Source organism: Microcebus murinus, chromosome 15, assembly GCF_040939455.1.
Source record: "Microcebus murinus isolate Inina chromosome 15, M.murinus_Inina_mat1.0, whole genome shotgun sequence".
NCBI lineage: Eukaryota > Metazoa > Chordata > Mammalia > Primates > Cheirogaleidae > Microcebus > Microcebus murinus.
The window spans coordinates 66,797,895-66,811,920 of record NC_134118.1 but is presented as its reverse complement, the minus strand read 5'-3'; the positions used below and the strand labels follow the sequence as shown (position 1 = coordinate 66,811,920).

Genomic DNA, 14,026 nt, shown 5'->3' with positions numbered 1-14,026 from the left:
GTATCAAGAAATGACCAGATCAAGGTTTTATTTCTCAACTTACCTTTTTCTAAGAACTCACTTAGACAATTAAAATATGAAGGGGTTGTTTAGTTACTGTATACCTAGCATAGAGTCTCTGTTTGTATAAAAAATCCTGGTAGATGTCTTCGAAAGACATCCTTTCACAGCTTCCATGGCAGATATCAATCTCCATTATTGCTCTAGGTTTGAAATCTCACTTGTTTATATTTGTTGGTTGAGAACCATTGCTTTTTCACCTTTATACTTGTGCATTCTGTAGCAAGAGAGACTCGTTGCCTTTGGAGCATTTGAATCCTACTTTTGGTTATAATAGAAAAGGAGCTCTATGTGTAATTATGTAGTTAAGATTAGTAAATTCATAAATTATAACTCTTTCTTCTACTTAATAGTTCTTTACTTACATGGTCATATATCCATGATCAAGTAATGTTTAGTATATTAGCCTGGTATATTAGCATCATGCTAACCATCACGCCATGTTATATACTTAGCAAAGAAATGCATGTTACTGGCACTTTGTACTTTAAAAACAGCACTGTTACTTGTGGTAGAAGCCCATAAAACTATTAAATAAGTGACCACAAAGTATTTTTAAAAGCACAGTTTACAAATATTGCCATATCGTAGCAGGTGTTAACTGGGACAGAATTACAACACAGTTTGGTTTTATAAATTCAATCTTAAACTATGTAAATATATGATCTACAACTTAAGATAGCCAGTGTTTAGACTGCATTGCAGAAAAGCAATCAAGAAAAGTAAAAATTTCAACCATTTACAAACTTTTTACCTCCCTCTAAACAAATGGAGTAAAAAAAACTTAGACTTTGGGGTCACTTAAAACTCATTTGTAGGCTTAATTCTAGCTCTTACTTGCTGTGTGGCCTCAGATAAGCTACTTAACCTCTTTAACACATTTAAGTCCATTTTCAAACTGGTTATAATAATACCTATATTGCAAGACTGCCATAAAGATGCCAGAAGTGATTTGTCAGTTACCTGCTTTCCCCTAAGAGTAAATCTCTTGTCATGTGCATATAGCCTCAGACAAATTCTTTATTGTTCCATCTGATAAAATCGTAACTCTGTGGTGGCTTTTTTTTCTTTACTTATTTTTTCCTTTGTGTACATAAACATTGCTTGAATGTACTAACCTGAGAAGACATTGATATTTTAAAAGTAAAGTATATATTGTTAACCTCTGGATATAGATGTTGCATTCCACCGGTGGTATACCCAGGGATTAACCTACCGGAATTTTGTGAACACAAAAGCCACAACTCTCATTTTAGTAACTCTTTATGTATCGTAACTACCTCTTGGCTTTCTTGTCCTCCCTTCAGTTCCCCTGCTTAGGACATTTGCTGCCCAGAAATCTAGTCTTCTTCACTAAGTACTGAAGCTTTGAACTAGGGCCCTGTTCTACCTTCTTGTATTACTTTATCTAGGAAATCATGGCCTTCTTACAATCATTTCTCTTCAAACTCTGCTGGGCAATCAGAGAGTTAAATAACTGAAAATGTTTCAATAGCCTTCCTAGGTAGTATTTACATTTTCATGAGCTGTTATAATGGCTTAACCTAAATGCAAGGGAATATGATGATTTCTGTGGCAGGGGGAGTAATTTGAGGCCCAAAGTCTTTCCCAGGAAGTACTATAAACTTTTATAAAAGTAGGGTTGCTTCCTCTCCATACTTACTATAAAGCTTCTACATACTTGCAACACTTCATGTTCATATTCTCTTTCTCTCTTTCCCTTCCCTTTCACTGCAGATAGAAAAAAAACTTCAAACAGACATAAATTGATATCCAATCCTCTTCCGAAAATTCTAAACACATCATCTATTTTAAATCTCTGTGCTGTTCTCCAACCCCACCCCCCTTTTTTTTAGTTTCCTTCAAAACTTAATCTACATTTTTGTGTTTTCCTTGTCACAGATTTTCATAGCCCTTAGGCAAACAATTTTGTTAAGATTGGGAGGCATCATTACTTCTGTGTTTCTGATCAGGAAACTGAGGAAGACGTGACTTGGCCAAAGTCTAGGGAGTGAACATGGGTTAATAATTGAGCTTCTGACACCCAATCCAGCCCAAATATGCTCTTATTCTATCATGTAAAAGCAATTTATATGCTGTTTTTCTTCTATTGGTTTACTCATATGTAAGGAAATAAGAGAAAGAAGAAAGCCAAATAAAATGTCCTACACGTGGTAAAGTGACTCAGCTCTTCAATAAGCCCGACTGTAGGCAGGCTACTTGCCAGAAGAAACCAGTGTTGACAGGGAGCTTGATTTTGGTTTTTTTTAACAGCAAAAAAGCCAAAAATGAAAATAGTTTACAAATGATAAATGATACATTCACTTTTAAATAGAATTCTCTGCTTGAATAATGTAATGTATATATGACATTGATAAAGTTCATGAGAAAATAATAGAAGACCCTACATGCCACATTTTGCTGGGCACAGCTAACTAATTCTGGTGACTAAGAAAAAAAGACAGTAGATTCCCCTGGAAACATTTTAATTGATATTTAAATGTCATTCCAAGTGCTGTAATTATAAAGACTTGGAAATCTTTGATATTTGTTGATTTTTATCTTGAAGTTTTATGTTTATTTATTTTCTATTCTTACTGAAAAGTTACTACTACATTCCAGTGCTTCCAGAAAATATCTTTCTTTACCTCACCCTCTTATCTACATGAGTCTAAATTTCCTGTGGTTTACCTCACTCTTTTAGAGTCAAAATGTTCTAATTATACCTATCATAAAACAATTTCTTCCCCAGTCAGACCAATGGATATTTCATTTTTGTTTTTCATTTGCTTCTTGATTGTTTTGAATATTAATCCTATATTAATTTGCATAAATTCATACACAGTGATGTTAAAATGAAAATAAGGGTGGGGTCATTCTTGAGGTGACCTTTCATGCACTGAGTTTATCTGGGCTTATAGATTAGAAGTTGGATAGGCGTGTCTATTGTGAGGATTGCAACGATATGAGAGGCACTCAAATCTAAAGTTTTAACACTTCTGCATATTTTATTTTTTATCATAAGACTTTTCCTAAAAGACTGAAAAATCCAGAAAATTCTGCTCTTTACATCTAGAATACTTCGTTCTTGTGCACACTTTTAAAAACCTATAGCATGGCCAGGCATGGTGGCTCATGCCTGTAATCCTATCACTTTGGGAGGCTGAGACAGGAGGATCACTTGAGCCTAGAAGTTCAAGATCAGCCTGGGCAATATACTGATACCCCCTCTCTACAAAAAATAGAAAACTTAGCCATGCATAGTGGTGTGTGCCTGTTTGTTCCAGCTACTTGGGAGGCTGAGGCAGAAAGATCGCCTGAGCCCAGGAGTTTAAGGTTGCTGTGAGCTGTGGTGACGCCAGTGCACTCTTACCAGGCAACAGAGCAAGATCCTGTTTCAAACAGACAGACAGACAAAGAAACCAAAAGATAACAAAACTTGAATCATAAAATAAAATGTACAAGAGTAAGCTTCTTTTTCTGTAAGGACATGTTCATTGTGGAAACAGTATCAAATGCTGCAGCCTAGTGGGTTATGATGAATTTAAAGAAGAAAAAAATTCTCCATAATCCAATCCTTCTGAGAAAACTATCACTGAATTTCATTGTGTTCCACTAGACTTTTTAATGCACTCAGTTATATTTAAAAATATGACCACACCTGTGCACATATATAGTAGTCCCCCCTATCTGCAGTTTCACTTTCCTTGCTTTCAGTTAACTGAGGTTAACCATGGTCCAGAAATATTAAATGGAATATTCTAGGAAAAAAAAAAACAACAACAATTCATAAGTTTTAAATTGCATGCTGTTCTGAGCAGTGTGATGAAATCTCATGCTGTCATGCTTTATCCTGCCTAGGACATGAATCACCTTTGTCCAGTGTATCCACAAGGTATATGCTACCTGCCTGTTAGTCATGGACACTGGTTCCTCCTAACACCCAACTAATGACATCATCCAGGCTCAGTTATCCAGGATCACCCCAAGCAGATGCTCCTCCTTCCAATGTATCGCCAGAAGGTTGATGGTAGCCTATTACTATGTCAGAATGCCTTCATCACTCACCTCACCTCCTCATCTCATCATGTAGGCATTTTATCATCTCACATCATCACAAGAAGAAGGATGAGAACAAGATATTTAGAGCGGGAGAGACTACATTCACACAACTCTTATAACAGTGCAATCATACATCAGTATCCACAGGAGATTGGTTCCAGGACCCCCCTAAAATACCAAAATCTAGCGGTGCTCAAGTCCTTAATATAAAATGGCATTATATTTGTATGTAACCTATGCACATCCTCCCATATATTTTAAATCACCTGTAGATCACTTATAATACCTAAAACAATGTAAGTGTTCTACAAATAGTTGTATTGTATTTTTGTTTATATTATATTTAATGTTCTAATATTTTTTATTGTTTTTTCCAAATATTTTCAATCTGGAGTTGGTTGAATCCATGGATGCAGAACCCAGGGTTATTAACATTGTTATAATTGTTCTAGTTTATTGTTGATTATTGTGGCAAATCTCTTACTATGCTTACTTTATAAATTAAACTTTATCTTAGGTATGGATGCATACAGAAAAACTTATTATATATAGGGTTTGGTATTATCTGCAGTTTCAGTTATCCACTGTGGGGGCAGTCTTGGAATATCTCTGATACTTCCAACTACTACTGTATTCCAATTCCCTTTCTTAAATACACCCTTTTCCATCTTGCTCTCTGTCCCAAGAAGCATCAAAGTCCCTGGCCCTCTGGCTTCTTTCAGTTTGATGACTGAGAAGTTCTGGGAGAGAATCAGGAGAGAAGAGAGTGAGCTCAGCAGTTCATTTCCCTGGCTCCCCCCTCCCAAGATCATCTCAAAATGTCTTTATCCTGACCACAGCCCTCAATTCTTCTGCAGGCACACGTCCCTAAACAGCTCTCTTCTGGGTTCTAGGGACTGCTCCTTCTCTTGTCACTGCCATCCTAGGGGTGGTAAGAATTCTCCTTTGGAACCTCCTTGATTTTCTGAACACCCTACCTACACCTTTATAAATGGTTCCTATCTTAAACTGAGAATTATCCTAATTTGTGAGAAGTGGCATCTATTTCAAGTTGGGACATGGATTCATAGTCTATGCTATAAATAGTTTTGTTGCCTTCTTTTGATTTTGCTCTACAAAATATCTCAAAATATCATCCTTGCTAGTTGTTTAGTATTATTTTACCACCCTCTAATATGTTCATGCTACACATGTACCACAATTGAACATTTACCGTGCTTTCTATTTTTCCCAATTTGTGAAAATACCATGAGAACCTCTGTAGATATGTACATCCTCTATTATTTCCTTCAAATACATTCCCAGAGATGAACTAATAGATGTATTTGCAAGTAGTATTTTATTATTAGTGCTGCAGATTTATTATCAAAGAAATACTCTATCTTTCTTCTGCTGTGCCATCTCTGCTCTGTATTCCCTCAAGCAGTTCATCAGTCACTTTCAAAGTCCTGCTTCTTGAAAATGTGAGACACTGGATCTCCAGGCTCTACAATTTCCTCAGGATATGTTCTAAGTTTTGTTTACTCATAAGATCATCAACCCCCCATTCTCAATTAGCAACATGAGTTTCTTTATGCCTCAAGTCCAGGCCATGTTGAAATGAGCCGTATAAGCCCCCGCTACCGGATGGCTGTTGGATGTTGTATAGGGAAGTTAGCTGAAAACCCTTCAATTTGCATCTGTCCTTGCCTCACTCATCCTTTATACCAATTCTTCCCTATTCAGAACACAGTGGCTGTATCTCTCTTATTTGTTCCCTTTCTTCTCTTTTGTCCCATGAGAGTAAGGGCCCAAGATTGGCTTCTCAGCCTTTGAAGTCAGAACTTGGCCTTTATTCACCCTCTGGCTTTTTTCTTATCTGCCCATCTCTATGTCTCTGTAGTGATCTCAAGAATAGCAGGGCAAAGGCCACAATTGACTCCTTAGGAGATATCAGACAGAAGAGAGATCTCTTTACACCAGCATGGCTGGAACAGAGAGTTTCCTAAAGGGAGTGGCCAAGGAGATGGGAGAATCCAACATACTCAAGTGTATCTGGAGACAAAACTATGAACCACATTCAAGTATTTGCAGAATTAAGGAGTAAACAATGCCCTCTAGCACCTTCACATTTATTTAAGAGTCGAATGATTCTACTAGATTTTTTTCACCCCCAGCCCCCACCCCACTATAATATAAGTCTGACCATTGTGGCTATTGTTTCAACCATGTAGATGCCCATCTTATATTCTCAAAGAAGTGAAGCAATTGAAATAATGACAAATAAAACAAAAATTCAGACTTCTTTCCCCCTTTTGTTAAATGGAATTATAAATTCCATACAACTCAGATACTCCATTTGTAACTATAATAATGACCTAGGTGATACAGAAATTGTCACCAGAATTATCAGAATGTTTCTACATCTTGGCTAATGGCCAAGAAAGAATAGATTCACAGAATGAAAATCTTGAATGTTTTATAAATATTATAAGTACTGCTCTCACTGAGGAACATGTATGATTAGAGGAAGCAACTCTGATGAGGAAAATGTAAAATTTTCATATCAATTTCTTGAAAATATTCTCCTATCATCTCTGTGTGTGATTAGCCTGAAGAAAATTAAGCATTGCTCCTGGAAAGAAAATAAATTAAAAAAAAATAATAAAATACTTCTCCTCCTTGTGACTTTCAGTGTTTTATGTGTGTTTCTTAAACCTAATTCCCTAGAAATTGGACACCCTCAGACCTGTTTTCAGGGTTTCATGAGTTTTCCATGAGATTTGTTATGGATAAATGTGTGTCTCTGAGTTTTCATTCTATATTAATCTTTAAAAATGTTGGTATATGAATATAAATGGGATCCTGATTAACCACCTTATAATATTGTGTACCATGCAATTTCAAATTTTACTATGATAGTTTATAAGAAACAATAAGGAGGGGGGAAGAGAGAGAGAGAGAGAGAGAGAAAATCACTTAATAAGATATTAATGTTAAATCCATTGGAAGCCTAGAAAGCTGTACTAATGTTACACTTAGTTAAAATATAGAAAATTGTTGGGAGAATTAAGTCATTAGATGACAGATAATAGTATAAAAATGTGGAATTTATAAAAATCTCCACTGTAAAATTCAGCAATGTTGTTATATTACAAGTAGCAGTTTAGTTCCCTCTAAACATCAACAGTGATAATATATTAAGCCTTTTTAAAATTTATCTTTCAGAAAGAAAGATTAACACTTTATGTATATATGTTAATTCATAGATAGTAATTGTACATATATATGGGGTCAGTGTGATATTTTGATTATGTATATAATGTGTAATGATTGATCAGAGTAATTAGCATATCCATTATCTCAAACTTTATCATTTCTTTGTGTTGGTAACATTCAAAATCCTCTCTTCTAGCTATTTGAAAAAATGCAATAAATTATTATTTACTATAATCATCCTATAGTGCTGTCGAACACTAGAACTTATTCATCCTCGATATTAATAGGTATAATTTTGTATCCATTAACCAACCACTCCCTGTCCTCTTCCCCTCGCCCTTTTCCAGCCTCTAGTAACCTGCTATGCTCTCTACTCTCATAAGATTAGCCTTTTTTAGCTTCCACAGATGAATGAGAACATGTGATATTTATCAGTCTGTGGCTGACGTTTTTACATAACATAATGTCCTCCAGGTTCATCCATGTTGCTGTGAATGACAGCTTTTTGTAAGCCTGTTATTTCTAATTGTATTGGTTTTACAGTTTTATTTATAAATGTTGACAGTTTTCTTACTTTCATAAGGGCTAATTTTCTATTTATACATAAACAAATCATATTTAAGGCATTTTAATCAAAATTAGGTATTTGTGAGAAAACTTTATGTGATATTTGATACTTTCATTACTAAATTTTCAGAAATACTTAATATTGTTATTCTCCTACCATCCAGGATAAGAATAATATATATTTTTGAACAATGCCTTTTTACTATCACTAGTTATCCCATGTATTCATTTTTCCATTAAGTATGAAGGTTACATTATAGTTATATTCCTTGAAAGTAGCTCAAGAACTTCTGCAAAAATATGGGCATTGGTATACAAATACAGTCATTCCTTGGTATGTGTCAGTAATTAGTTCCAGAGTCGAACCCAATACCCAAATCCAAGGATGTTCAACTCTTTAACATAAAGTGATATATTATTTGCATATAACCTATGTGCATCCTTCCCTATAGTTCAAATAATCTTTATATTACCTATAATGCCTAATACAATGTGAATACTATATAAATGGTGGTTATATTGTATTTTTGAATTTGTATTATTTTTACTCTTGTGGTTTTTTTAATTGGGTTTTTGGGGGAATATTTTCAGTCTGGAGTTGGCTGAACCTGTGGTTGCAGAACCTACAGGTAACAAAGGATGACTGTATTTCTTGATAAAATGTAATTCTTAACTACAGTGTCTAGAAATCCAGATGTTACTTTGCAAAGAGCAGAGGCACCAAATGAACAGGTAAAACACTCCACTGTGAGTCGTAAAGGGATTGGGAAGATGATTCAATTTCTTAGCAAGTTGACACTAGCCCTTATCAAGATGTGAAGTGCTCTTATACACATTGTTGAAAGATCTGCTTGAAAATTTCTAGGTCCTTCTTAGCCTCTGGTTGTACTAAAAGGGAAACATCTGTAAGGTTTGCATATTATTCCTTATTAGTAAGTGTTGCACATGATACTTCAGTTGTCATTTTATGCCTCAATAATGCAATATATTTCTAACCATTTTGCCTTCATTTTTCATATCCCAAACTGCCTTTTTTGCTGTAGCTAAAATAAATTTTCCAAAGTTTTTTTTTTTTTTCAGCTGCTCAATGATTTTTCATTATTTTCATGTTCAGAGGTCTTGTGTTGGTATTCAGTGTCCCTTCCCCTTAGTCTGTCTTTCCAAACTTTTAACCACTACTGCATTGCAGAAGTCTTTCCTCCAGAAAGCGTTCTATACTCATTGGTGCTAAAACATGGCTCATTTCAGCCTGTTTTCTATGAATCTTGCTGTGCATAGTCTCTAATTATATCTCTCACTTCTGAACCCCTATTTCAGATAATGTATGGATTGCTAGTTTTTCATTTAATTATATTTTCTGATATTTGGAAATGTCTCCTATATTCCTCCATTAGATGATAATCATGGTGGGGATGGGGAATAGCTTTAATTCATGTAGCAAGACTAGTATGATTCTAGTGTTATCATAACATTGAACTTTTGGCTGAATTAATGTCGTTCGTTTTGAATTTATATTTAGTATATTAAAACTATAAGCTGTTAAACAATGTTGTGTTATTCAGATGCCCTGTGACAATATTTTTGAATAAAACTCTTAATTCTGTGTAAGAACAAAATATTATAAACAAATAAAACAATCACAACAAACCATTTTGCCCAGAAGTGAGGAGACTGGATTTTAGTCCCAGTACTGAGTCCCAGTTACCTGAGTGACACTTGAATATGGGTATTCTTTATGTATAAACAACTTTATTCAGAATCTGAGAACTCCTAAACTCCATACCTAAATTATCTAATTCTCAGTGTTACCCTAAGTAAAAATTGCACAGACATGGAAAAGATATTTTGAAAAACAAAAAAAGAGCTGATTGTAATAATTATAATTAATACAACTAACTTATTGAGTAATTCTTCAAAACAGAAAATTATTTGTAGGTATAAATCAAGAAAATTTAACACATATTATACAACACACTTATTGAAATCCTGACATAATATATTATTCTCTTTGTCCAAAGGGAAAACTTCTATAGCTCCTTGAAATTTATTCAGGTCTTACCTCTGTGTATTATTTGAGAATGTAGGAAATGTCAGATAGATTCATATCTGTGGTCCAGTCACTGAGTCAATTCAGCATATTGTCTTTGATGGCGGTACAAAAGAAAATGTTATAGAAGAGTGTGGTTGCCCACTATGATGTCAACCTTCAAAACTCAGAAACGTTTGTTCCTCTTCAAAAGCCATTGGGATCTCAGCTGCAGATTGACACTGATTTGATTGGTATTGAAGAACAGCAAGGCAGATTGTATAATACCATATATATTCTCAAAATGCTCTATTTTCGTGAGAATGCAATTGTTGCTCCTCTCATAACACAGACACCGTGGAAGCAGGGACTACAGAGGTTTAACTGCTAAATGATGGCCTAAGTGAATGAGGACAATTTTGTTCAGAAAATGGGATAGAACAAAAATGAAGTTTGTATGTAAATAGTTCAGAAGCTTTTAAAGAATGACAGTTTAAAATGGTTTCTTCTTTTTTTTTTTTAATACAAAATTTCAAGACAGCTATTAGGAATTTAATGTTATAATAGCATTTTAAACAGTCATTTACACAGATGTAAATATACATTCAAGGGGATATTGGCCTTTATAATTAGATTTAGCCCCAGAAAATCCAGAGTCGTCTCAACATTCTTAGAATTCAAGACTAATTACCATATATTTATGTGTTTTGACACGTTGGGGACTCTTTCAATTCATTTGGGCAACAAAGTGCACATTCTTAATTTCTTTCTCTCTTCTTCAGGAGAATCCAAAGATAAAAGTGCTATTTCGTTAGTCTCCGACCTTTATAATACCACCTCTAAACAACATCCTTATTAGTAAAATATGATGGAAGTGCCCTTAGGGTAGAAACAATGAATATTTATTTAGGAACTGGCTTTTGGCCAATTTTTCTGTACCCTAAAGGCATAAATATTATATACCAGAGCATTTCAATTCCCGTGTACTTATGATTTTTTTTCTCCACACATTTGCAAAAGGCAAGAGTCTGTGCAACACTTTCTAAAACTCATTTGTCAAAAGGCTCACTTGTGGTTGGAAGCTATAATAGGCATTTCTATTCCATCATAAAATGTTAAATACGTATAAATTCTGGTTAACTACCTTAAATTAAATAGCCAAAATACATAGCAGAGTGTGCTAATTATGTCAGCCTTCTAGATTTTGAGCAAGTGGCTTTTAAAAAGTGTGTGTGTGAGGGGGGGGGGCAGTTAAATGAAAACAACTTGTATCCCTGAAGTCAGTCTTTGAGACAGAGTGTTGAAAGCCGGCAAGCAATTTTTTTTAGAACATTCTCTCTATTGTCATTATGTTTTCCTGTGGAGAATGTGTTTGCCACACCTCTCAGCAGAATCACTATAATTGAATGAACAGCTAGGTTGAATTATGGATGTTGAAGCCACATCTTGCTAAAGGGAACCAAAGTCCTAACATCTCCTTGAACAAAATGCCAGGGCTGCTTCAATGCAATGGAATTCCCATACTACCCATTTTTTCATGACTCTCAACTGCACTGGGATGTCTGCTGAAATCACATCTCTAAATCACTTGTAAGTAATGAGGGGCGGCTCAAGAAATATTAAATTTTCATCACTTTCACGTCTCTTCTCTGCTATTATTTTTAACATTTAATTTGTATTTGTATGCAATATTCATTCCTCTTTATGCTCTTAATGTTATTAAAACATTATGTGCTCGTAAACCACAAGGATTAAATATGTTTTATTTTACTAAATTTATTTTTTAACAAACATGGTATGTAGACAGGAACTTCATAAACCATTTTTATTGTTATTAAGCTTGTCAACATTAGTTGAATGTACTTTTTCTTCCTTTGAACTTGAAAATGTATTCAAAGTGTCTTTTATGAATGTCACTTCATTCTACTTGGTATTATAGTTATTTGGGAATAGACTTTTCCTACAATATAACTCTCAGCTGTCTAAGCTCTGTACCAACTAGCTGGCTTGTTCTTGTCAAACACACAATAAATATTGGTTGAATGAATAAGTTACTATTGCCAAATAGAATTCACTACCAACATAAACCATGGGCTTAGGCATTCTCTAATAACTTCTTAAATGAACTATACTTCAGCAGTGTAGATTAACATTTTTAGAAAACCTGGATATGGGGGTGTGAACAAAATGTATATAGTAAATACAAATATTGAGAAAAAGAGTAACTTCTTGTTTCAGAAAATGGAAATTATAAGTAGGTCATTGGGGAATGATGAAGAAATAATCACAGAAATCTTTGTGGGATCTCAAGGGCCATTTGATTATAGTAAAAAAAGTTCTGCACCAGGCAGAGAGCAGCTTGCCTAACAGGAAGGGAGCCAGATTGAAGAGTGATGAAGCAAACCATCAACAAGTGTAGATTGACTGTCTACTGCTTGCAGGGCACAGTGCAAAGTGGAGGGCAGATAAATTTTTAAGATTAGAGAGGGCAGCTGTAACCCTTTAGGAATGTAAAATTGACAGAGAAAAGCAAGATGTAAGAAAACCCAACAACATAAGAGAAGAGTATAGTGCTTGAAAGACACTGCTGAGAGATGTGGATCCTAGAAATCCCAGGAACCCAGAGGCTTGTGGGCAATATATTATATGAGATAATGGATATGAAAATGCTTTGTAAACAGCAAGGTGCTGTAAAAAAATGTGAGATATAATCATTATGTGGCTCACTAGAAAGCAGTCTACAATTTTCTGGCTAGCCTTTTTGAAATGATGTATGAGTTAGCCCTAGGAGATGGAGGTTATAGATCCACCAGTTGGATAATGGCAGGTTAATCTCATCCGAGATAACAAAGGGAGCAGGAGTCAGAGATTGTTAGTAGGAATTACACATTGGCTAATCACAGGAGTTCATATATAAGTCATCATTCTAATGACTTATTTGCAAACAATGTGTGCACGATCATTGTTGTACGTGGTGTTAGATTTCTCAGCCTATCCAAAGGTTTGGTTAACATTGTGTATATAAATCATAGTATCTGTTTGTATACCAATTGTAGTCACCAAGCTTTCTTGGAACTTTATTAATAAAAATACTTTAAGAATACACACCTGATATAGATTACAAATCTTTTGCATGTATTTTATAGTAATATATTGCATTTCTCATAAAATATTCATAAAAATAGAAAGTAAAAAAAAAAGATGAGGCTGAAAAATAAACATAAATTAAGTTCTACCATTCTGACTGTACTCCAAGGATCATCTTGTGCGTCAGAGTTCTGTTGACACCTCGCTTTGATGGCTTAGCTTACATTATACCATAGCACAAAACCATCATTTATATTAATAATGATGAAGGCATTGCCATTAGAACACCCATCTTTATTTCTTGCTTGGGATACCCAAAAGATATTTCTTTCTGCAGCATTCTTGACAAGCAGACACTTTCTCCTCTAGACATTCCTATTAGCTTGGTGAACAAAGGGAGACTATACCAACTTCTAGCCAATTTTGTGATTTCAAGCAAGAGCTCCAACAAGATGGGATTTAGAAGCAAACAAATACAAAGTGAGAAGAAGTCTGAAATTTTTAAGTCTCTGCAAGAGCCAGTGGATCTTATAGGACACCCTCAGTCTATTTATGTGAATACATTGTAGAGCAACCTACTAATGTATTAAGGGATTTACTTTACCTAGGCAAGGCCTTAGTACAATGCAGTATTTGAACTTATTCCTAGTTTTATACTTCAGCAGCTTAGGTTCCTAATTTTTTAAATTATTTCTCCGTACAAAAGATGCTTATCAAAATTATCTTACATTTTGGTGCAACTTAGACTCTCAGTCCTTTGTATGGTTGGTACTGCACTTTGTCTTCTAAATCATAGCTTCTGGAGTATTCCTAGTTTGTACATATAATTAAAATGCATCACTGTTGATACACTAATGATTTAAAGCATGTGCTTAAATGTCATATTTCTGAACAGTTTATATATATATATATATATATATATATATATATATATTCCATTCAAATAGTAAACACACAAACTGTTGTTTCTTTCTACGTGCCTAGCAAGGAGCATAATTTAAAAATTAGAACTGTATTCAGAAGTTA

The 14,026-nt window shown here is 34.5% G+C and overlaps 1 protein-coding gene across 6 annotated transcripts in view; it reads left to right on the top strand.

Moving 5' to 3' along the window:
• TENM3 (teneurin transmembrane protein 3) overlaps positions 1-14,026 on the top strand; it is a 2,406,934-nt gene that overhangs the window by 414,301 nt on the left and 1,978,607 nt on the right. The gene's annotated exons all lie outside the window — the stretch shown is intronic.